Here is a 7,780-nt window from a genome sequence, read left to right as displayed (position 1 = left end):
GATCCCCAAGTTCTCTCCCACAAGCCAGGAACCCCAGTCCTAGAAAGCCCAACCCTTTAACCAGATGCAGCCCTGCAAACTTGAGGCACTGTGGGGTCGGCAGCTGAGGAAAACCCATATTTGAACTTTTGTCCGATCCTTGCTCCTAGTTATTCCTGGCTGTCCCGCCCATCCCTGTCTCAGCAGCATTGTGAGTCAGACGGGATGGAACAGCTTGGCCTCCCATGGGATGCCTGATGCCTGCCAAGGGTAGGGAGAATGTGGTGTTTTTACAAGCTGCTTGCTCCAAGACTACAAAGAGGATGCATTCCTGCATATGCTCTTATCACTTGAAGTGCTGTTACTGAGGAGGAACACTTAAGCAAAACCAAAGAAGGGAGGCCTGAGAAATGCACAGACGCAATAGCCATAGTTACCCAATGGAACAAACCAAAGGCCTGTTTACATGATTAGAAGTCCTGGGATAGCCACTTTTGAACTCTAGGAATATATTTACATGCTCTAGGAGAGAGGATGAAATAGCTTGAAAGAGTGTCAATGACCCTTAGGATTCCCTCTTTCATTCCAGAGTAAGTGACCATGAGAACAAGAGCAGGGTGGTTGTCTCTGGTGGGGAGCCTTGACAATCCCCCAGAGAAATACTGTGACCTGTGATAGAATTGACTCTGTAAGATAGACAGGGTGGGAGTGTGGCCTAGCTACTCATGTTAGGACACCAGAAATGTTATACGGATGATTGGCTTCCCAAATTGACCAGACGAAATCTCAGGCAGTTTAACAGATTTTATTGGTTTGTCGGACAAAACAATATGGAGCAGCAGGGAAAAAACCATTCCTCATTCTGCCCGACCCTTGTCCATGTACAGAGAGCTTTTATACCTTTTTGACAGAGTGAAGGTCCGCCTTATTGCAATATCTCATCAACCAATCAAGAGAGAGCACTCCAAGATACAAAGTCACCCGCCCAACTCCACTAATTGGTGCTAATTGTTCATTATTGCAAGTGGAACTACCTGACCCTTGCCTGACCCTGATATATGACCTCCTAATTACCATCTGCCTCCTGACGCTGCACCCATGTCTCCCTGTGGTCTAACAGCTCATAACGATGTCTCGCACCTGTAGACTTGCGGTGAGCTGCGTCCTGGAGAAACGGTGTGAGGGACAGAAGTTATAGACAGCCGCCTCCCATCTTATCCACAAGCTCTTCCCCAAGCGCATGTGGGAGCGGGGAAGGGGATGTCTCTAGCGAGGAATCAGGAAGTAGGAGCCAGGGCTCGGGAAAGGCAGCTGAGCCAAGGCGCCACTTGGGAACGGAAGGGGGAAGCAGGGAAGCCGCGGGAAGAAGACCGATCCCAGCGACCCCGGAATTGCGCAGGAAACGTCGTGGGTGGAGATTTAGTATCCCCAGGCTACTTTGCTGGAGGAAAACGCGGGAATCTCCATTCGGAGGTTCTGCACCCGACTGACAACATGTACATAGCACTGTTTCAGCACTGTAAATAGACTGCACTAAATAAAAGGATAAAATGCAGAGCTGTGAGGAGTTGTTACTCTAGAGTAGCCACCAGCGCCACTGTGACAAACGGGAAATAACAACTCTTGTGGGGAGCTAAGTTTCCTCTTGCAAGTTTGTGGCGAGCTGCAGGAACAGGAACAGGCGCAGGGCAGGAGGTACAATGATTAGATTTTTGAAATTCCCTAAATTGAAGTTCCCTAAACCACTTGGTCTGCTTCTGTGCTGCACTCTTGAGCTGAACATAATATTTAGCTGAAATGGAGTTGCATACATAAAATGGAATCAGTCTAGCTCTCACAATGTTCCGAGATAGGCCCCTGGCCTTCACTCCTTCACTCACAAATTTATTTCTGACATTTGTATTATCTCTTTCCTCCAATGAGCTTAGGTCAGTGTTCCCTGCAGCTCTCCCATTCAGGAGCTGAGCAGATTCAGACCTGCTTGGCTTTATTTTATGTGTTTATTGAATTTGTAAATTTGTATGCCCTTCCTTCATCCGTAGAACAATATAACAAACACAAAATACACAACAGAAATAAGAGGAAAAAACAAATCAATAATACCCCCTCCCACAACACATTTAATAGGGTATCAGGTGTTAATCAGCCAAAGGCCTGGTTGAAGAGGAACGTTTTTGCCCAGTGCCTAAAGGTGTATAATGAAGGTGCCAGCCAAGCCTCCCTGGGGAAAGCATCCCAAAAGCAGGGAGGCACTGCTTTCTAACCCTAGATGGCAAGGGAAATGCACTCCATACGTAGTAGCTAGAACCACTTTCTTCTTTGGTATTACATTACATTCCTGGCCCAAACTTGGCACTGAAAACAGGCTCCAAAGTTAAGCTACAGCTCAACCTAAGCCAGAGCCCTGAGCATGCTCAGGGGAGGAGCCAGTGTGGTGTAGTGGTTAAGAGCGGTAGACTCGTAATCTGGGGAACCGGGTTCGCGTCTCCGCTCCTCCACATGCAGCTGCTGGGTGACCTTGGGCTAGTCACACTTCTTTGAAGTCTCTCAGCCCCACTCACCTCACAGAGTGTTTGTTGTGGGGGAGGAAGGGAAAGGAGAATGTTAGCCGCTTTGAGACTCCTTCGGGTAGTGATAAAGCGGGATATCAAATCCAAACACTTCTCTTGTTATGACTACTGCTGCTTTACACAACCATGATTAATAGGACAGGAGTGAGGAGCCTCAGGCCCAGGGGCCAAAAGTGGCCCTCAAGGCCTCCCTGTCTGGCCCTTGGGAATCTCCCCAGACCATGCTTCCTCTCCCCAGTCTCTTTTAAGTATTTTTGACAGGCTGGAATGTGCCCTTAAACTATGATAACGCCTCCTACCTGCCCAGATGAAGCAACGCATGTATGCGGGTGTGCATAGGAACTGCTTGTGAGGCCTACTAAACAAAATAAAGGGTCGCATCTGTTTCCCTGGCCACTTCTGCTTCTCACCCCACCCTCCACTGGCACGTGCCCAAGACTGCCCATGAGAGATTGCAGGCTGAAACAGCTTCCCTCACCCCTGGTGCAGAGGGGCAAGCTAACAATCTACTTGCCACAAGTTGCCTAGAGAAAACTGCCATCCTGAGTGTCATTGGTTTTTCTAAGTTGCAGCCTTATACTGGTAATCAGTGGTCCTGTGCTTCCACCTTCAACCACGCATTTGGATGGTGTCCGCCTGCAGCCGAACACCTTTCTGATCACTCCATCTGCCCATCCTTCCTACACTTTGGCAGACTTCTGAGATCGAGCCAGAAGAAGAAGAAGAAAAAGAAGCAAGCCAATGTGAAGCTGAGAGGGGTGTAGGTCAGGAGTGGGGAAGTGGGGGAGGCGGAGGCATAACGTGGCCTGGACACAGAAGTCTTTGTGGAGATTTCCAAGCATTCCGTTTGAAAACACTTCATATATCAAGTGCAAGTCCCTTCTCTTGGTACAGGCAAAACGAATCAAAGGGGGCCATGAGCCAGCTGAATGGGGGTGGCGGGGGAGGAGCAAGCATTATTGGCTCCCTCCCACCCTCCTCCTTCACTTCTACCTACCCACCTCCTCCTGTCTGTCACAGAACACCCTTTGTTGTAACTTGCTACATGCTTGCCACGAAAAAAGGTGGCGAAGGCGGCAATCTTTACGCATCGTTCCACTGAAGTCAACAAGATGCGTGCAGGGGTATTATAGCTTCGTCCTAAGGACCAGAGGGGTTCATTTGCCATCAAAGCCTTTGCAAGGGCCACAGCTCTCAAACACCCAATCCGGTCGGGAAAGGGGGAATGATTTGTTATCAGAACCTCTTTGGTTGTTTGCTAAATGCTGATGCTAAGCATGGTTCTTAGGAAAAAAGTTGGACCTCTGATTGCACCTTCTTAGTAACATCAGAGATAACTTTTGTGGCGAAGGGAGGAAGAGAAACTCAGCTTTTGTTTCAGGCTGGTTTTGCAGATAAGTGCAAATAAATGTATCAGTCCAATTAGAGATGGAAGAAACTGCTAGATTATCTCGGTTTCTTGTATTTCCAGTCTTCAGTTCTCCACATTTCTGCCTCGATTTGTGATTTATTTATTTTTTTAAAAAGATGTCATGAAAATTCACTGTCGTTTTAGTGCAATTTTCTCCTCTTTTGTATGCTATCTTGCCTCATGTACACGTCCTCCTCCCCCCAAGCAATTTCATTTCCCCTAATATAATGCAGAAAAAGGGAAGTGAGCAAAATAACATAAGGCAACCCTGCTGGAACAGGCCAGTGGCCTGTCTAGTCCAGCATCCTGTTCTCATAGTGGCCTCCCAGATGGCAATGGGAAAACCACAAACAGGACCAGAGCACAAGAGCTGAACCCCATTCAGGACCAGGACCAGAGCTGAACCCCATTCAGCCTTCCTGGGGTTTCCAACAAATAGTATTCAGAAGCATTACTGCCTCTGACCTAGCTGCATTCGAAGTCTGTAATGTGTACACTGCATACCGAAGCTATGCTCCGATGAGTCCTCCTGCAACGCTGCAACACTCCATGAGCATGGAAAAGAATACCATGTTCTAAGAGGGCACTATTATAGCCAGCTGTATCTATCTGGGAAGACAAAAGAAGCTATTTGAAATCCTAGAATCACTTGTGCTGTCTTTCACTGGATCCTTCCACTGATGTTTTTGTTTTTTTAAAACCTTTATAGCCCAATTACCCAAAACTTCCATGGGGAGTTAGGGAAAGGGTAGTACCTCTGGTGGAGGACATGCCATGCTCCTTCTGGGATAGTTTGTCCACCTTTGGTCCCCACCCTGCACTCAGCTTTCACTTGATTTTAAGGCTGCCACTTAGCAGAAAGGTAGTATTATACATGGCATCAGCCAACATAGTTATGTGTGTGCTGAATAAGGTGAATGCAAAAGTGGTGGGTGGAGGGGGGAAGCTAAACTCTTCCCTCACAACCCACCATCTTTGCTCTTTTTGCCCCACCACCTAAACTCTGAAGCCAGAAATAACCTAGACTAGGAAGAAAGAAGACCATGGGATGAGGATGGTGGTAGGTACCGGTATAAGTGATGGGCAAGTGAAGGGCTAAAGGCTCATCCAGACGTTCTTTTTGTGTAGCGTTTCTAGGCACAGGTCTGCATTTTGAAGCTCTGTGTCTGAGCGTTTTTCTTTTTGCCCCAGTGCTTTCCCAAAGAAAACCCGCTTTTTACTGCTGAAAAAAATTTCCACAGAAAACCTGAATTGCTGTTTGTTCTGATTCAGCATGAAGAGCAGATTTTCCTAGGGAAAACGGGGGGGGGGGAGCATGCGAACTGCGAAAGCACAGACCTCTGTCTAGAAAGCACAGGGCAAAAGTTATGAGCCCCCAGTTAATGTTCCCACCTGATATGTCTCCCCTGAAATACAAGGAGCCCTACTAGATCAGGCCACAGGCCCATCTAATCCAGTATCCTGTTGCCAGTGGCGAACCAGATGCCTATAAGAAGCCTGCAAGGACATGTCTTTTAACCCCACTCTCCTCACTTGCAAGTTCCAGCAACTAGTATTCAGAGGCCTTCATCTGCATTCCCACATTAAGCAAACATAAAGGTGGGAACCTGTAACCCAGGCATTGCTATGCACAAACCTGGCACAATTTCTAAAAAAACAACCAAGCAAAGACTAAGCCTGCCCCCACCCCAATGTAAAAAACAGTCTACTCAACCATTACAGGAAAAGAAAAAACAAATGTACTTTGCACAGGAGACTGCATGCAGAGCTTGTGCTGTACCAAGTACAGCGATGCATGGGGCCCACAATAAAAGATGATGTTATGAAAGAAAATGTACTGAAATTGCATTAGTGTGGGCACAGCTTTACAAGAACTGACGTTAGCAAGCTTGGGGCCAGGCCAGATATTCTTTACGATGCTTGAGCCTTGACATACACAAACCAAGCCTGATAGGGTCCAATAAGGAGACGTTTCCCGGTGAAACAGGTCAGATGAAGGTGTGGGGGTTTTTTTGTTCAAAATACTAAAATGGCCACAATAGCAATAGTTGGAATCAGAGTGTCCGGTAGGTATTCTGTTAAAAGCAGAGTCCAGGGCAGAATCTAAGCGATAGCCCAGATCATTCCTGAATTGTCAGAATAAAAGCTGCTCAAAATCGAGTGGCCATTGACACATCCCGCTCCCTGCCAAAAAAGAAAACACATCGCCAAAAAAAGAAAAAGAGGAAACAGGTTTGTATAAAATGTGTGCTGATTTATATGTGTAGATGCAAATGCATACAGTATATTACTATAATTTAAATAGGAATGCAATATATCTAACCATAGAGAAAGAATCTGACCAGGTGGTCTGTGGGACTGCTCAGGCTGCTGTGCAAGGGCTGTTTATGGTCAACCTGAAGGCCCGTCCTCTCCCTTCTTATGGTTCTTTATCCTTAAAGTGGACTTGGATTGGACAGTTGAGGTCTGCCCTCTGTAAAGTAAGGCACGTGAGCACTCTAGTTCAAAAGAGATGGTGCCTCAAGAGCAGAGGTCAGCAACCTTTTTCAACCATGGGCCGGTCTACCATCCCTCAGACCATTTGGTGGGCCGATATTTTTTGGGGGGTGAATGAATGAATTCCTATGCCCCACAAAAAAAAAAAATCCAGAGATGCATTTTTTAAAAAAGGACACATTCTACTCATGTAAAAACACACTGATTCCCGGACTGTCCGCAGGCCGGATTGAGAAGGCGAATGGGCCACATCTGGCCCACGGGCCTTAGGTTGCCTACTTCTGCCCAAGAGGATCCACTCTTAAGTGCATAGGGAAAAGTTCAGATAAGGAAGGAAGGAAGAGCAAGACAATGGTCTGGAGAAAGGAACCATGTGCCTGTACCAACCAATCACAGGAAGGTTTGAACCTCTTTAACAAGATGCAAGTTCTCATAGGCAGTGTGCAGGGGGGCAATGGAGGAAGGTATATTGTACAGTACAGTAGTCTCATGCTCTCCTCTGTAGATGCAGCTGGTCAGAATCCACTGGCGGCGGGGGCGGGGGGGGGGGTTCACTGTGGATAACCTACTAAGGCAGCTCATGTTGCTGCAGTGACCACAAAATCCAGCAGAACTTTAAAATTTTACGTTAGGAAAAGGCTCTGAAATAAGAATAGACGATAACAAACCCCCTTGAAAAGCAATGTGGAATCTGTACTGAATCCTCCCTTTTGTCCATGGTGTGGGGGGAGGGAGGGAGGGAATCTTATAAACTCCAGTGAAGTCCACTGCACACACACCACATATCAGATGGTATTCCCCTCACAGACACACCTCCTCCCTCCTCCTCCCTGCTCAGCCTAGGTAATTGGAGACAGAGCGCTGGCCTCTGGGCTGAGTGGAGGGTCCTTTGTTCCCCTTTCTGGGGCCTTGTTTTTCTGCCTCTTGTGAAGCTAATCCAGTGAGAAACAGGCACATAGACACATGGAGCCTTGCTCCAGAGCTTACTGGCTAAATGTATAGTAAACACTGAAAAATTACCTAACAATGAGCTGGAGTGGGCAAGCACATTAAAGCTTTTGCACTCGGGCATGCCTGGTTTAAGCTCAGGCCACTGGAAGCCAAGACTGAACAAAAATAAATGGAAACCCAACTGTAGCTCTGGCTCATTTATTCTGCATTCCCTCTGAAATTTCCTGCCAATCAGACCACATGTATAATGTGATCTGTAGATCCCACTTGGCCAGGCCCCCCCAAGATCCCCATTTTTCTGTGTGGAGTGGGTCCTCATGTGGGTTTTCATTCACAGAATGCAGAGCCTGCTTTCAGTACACCGCACCCTGGT

This window comes from Zootoca vivipara, chromosome 13 (assembly GCF_963506605.1).
Source record: "Zootoca vivipara chromosome 13, rZooViv1.1, whole genome shotgun sequence".
Lineage (NCBI taxonomy): Eukaryota > Metazoa > Chordata > Lepidosauria > Squamata > Lacertidae > Zootoca > Zootoca vivipara.
The sequence above is the reverse complement of the archived record's forward strand: the minus strand, read 5'-3'. Positions refer to the sequence as shown.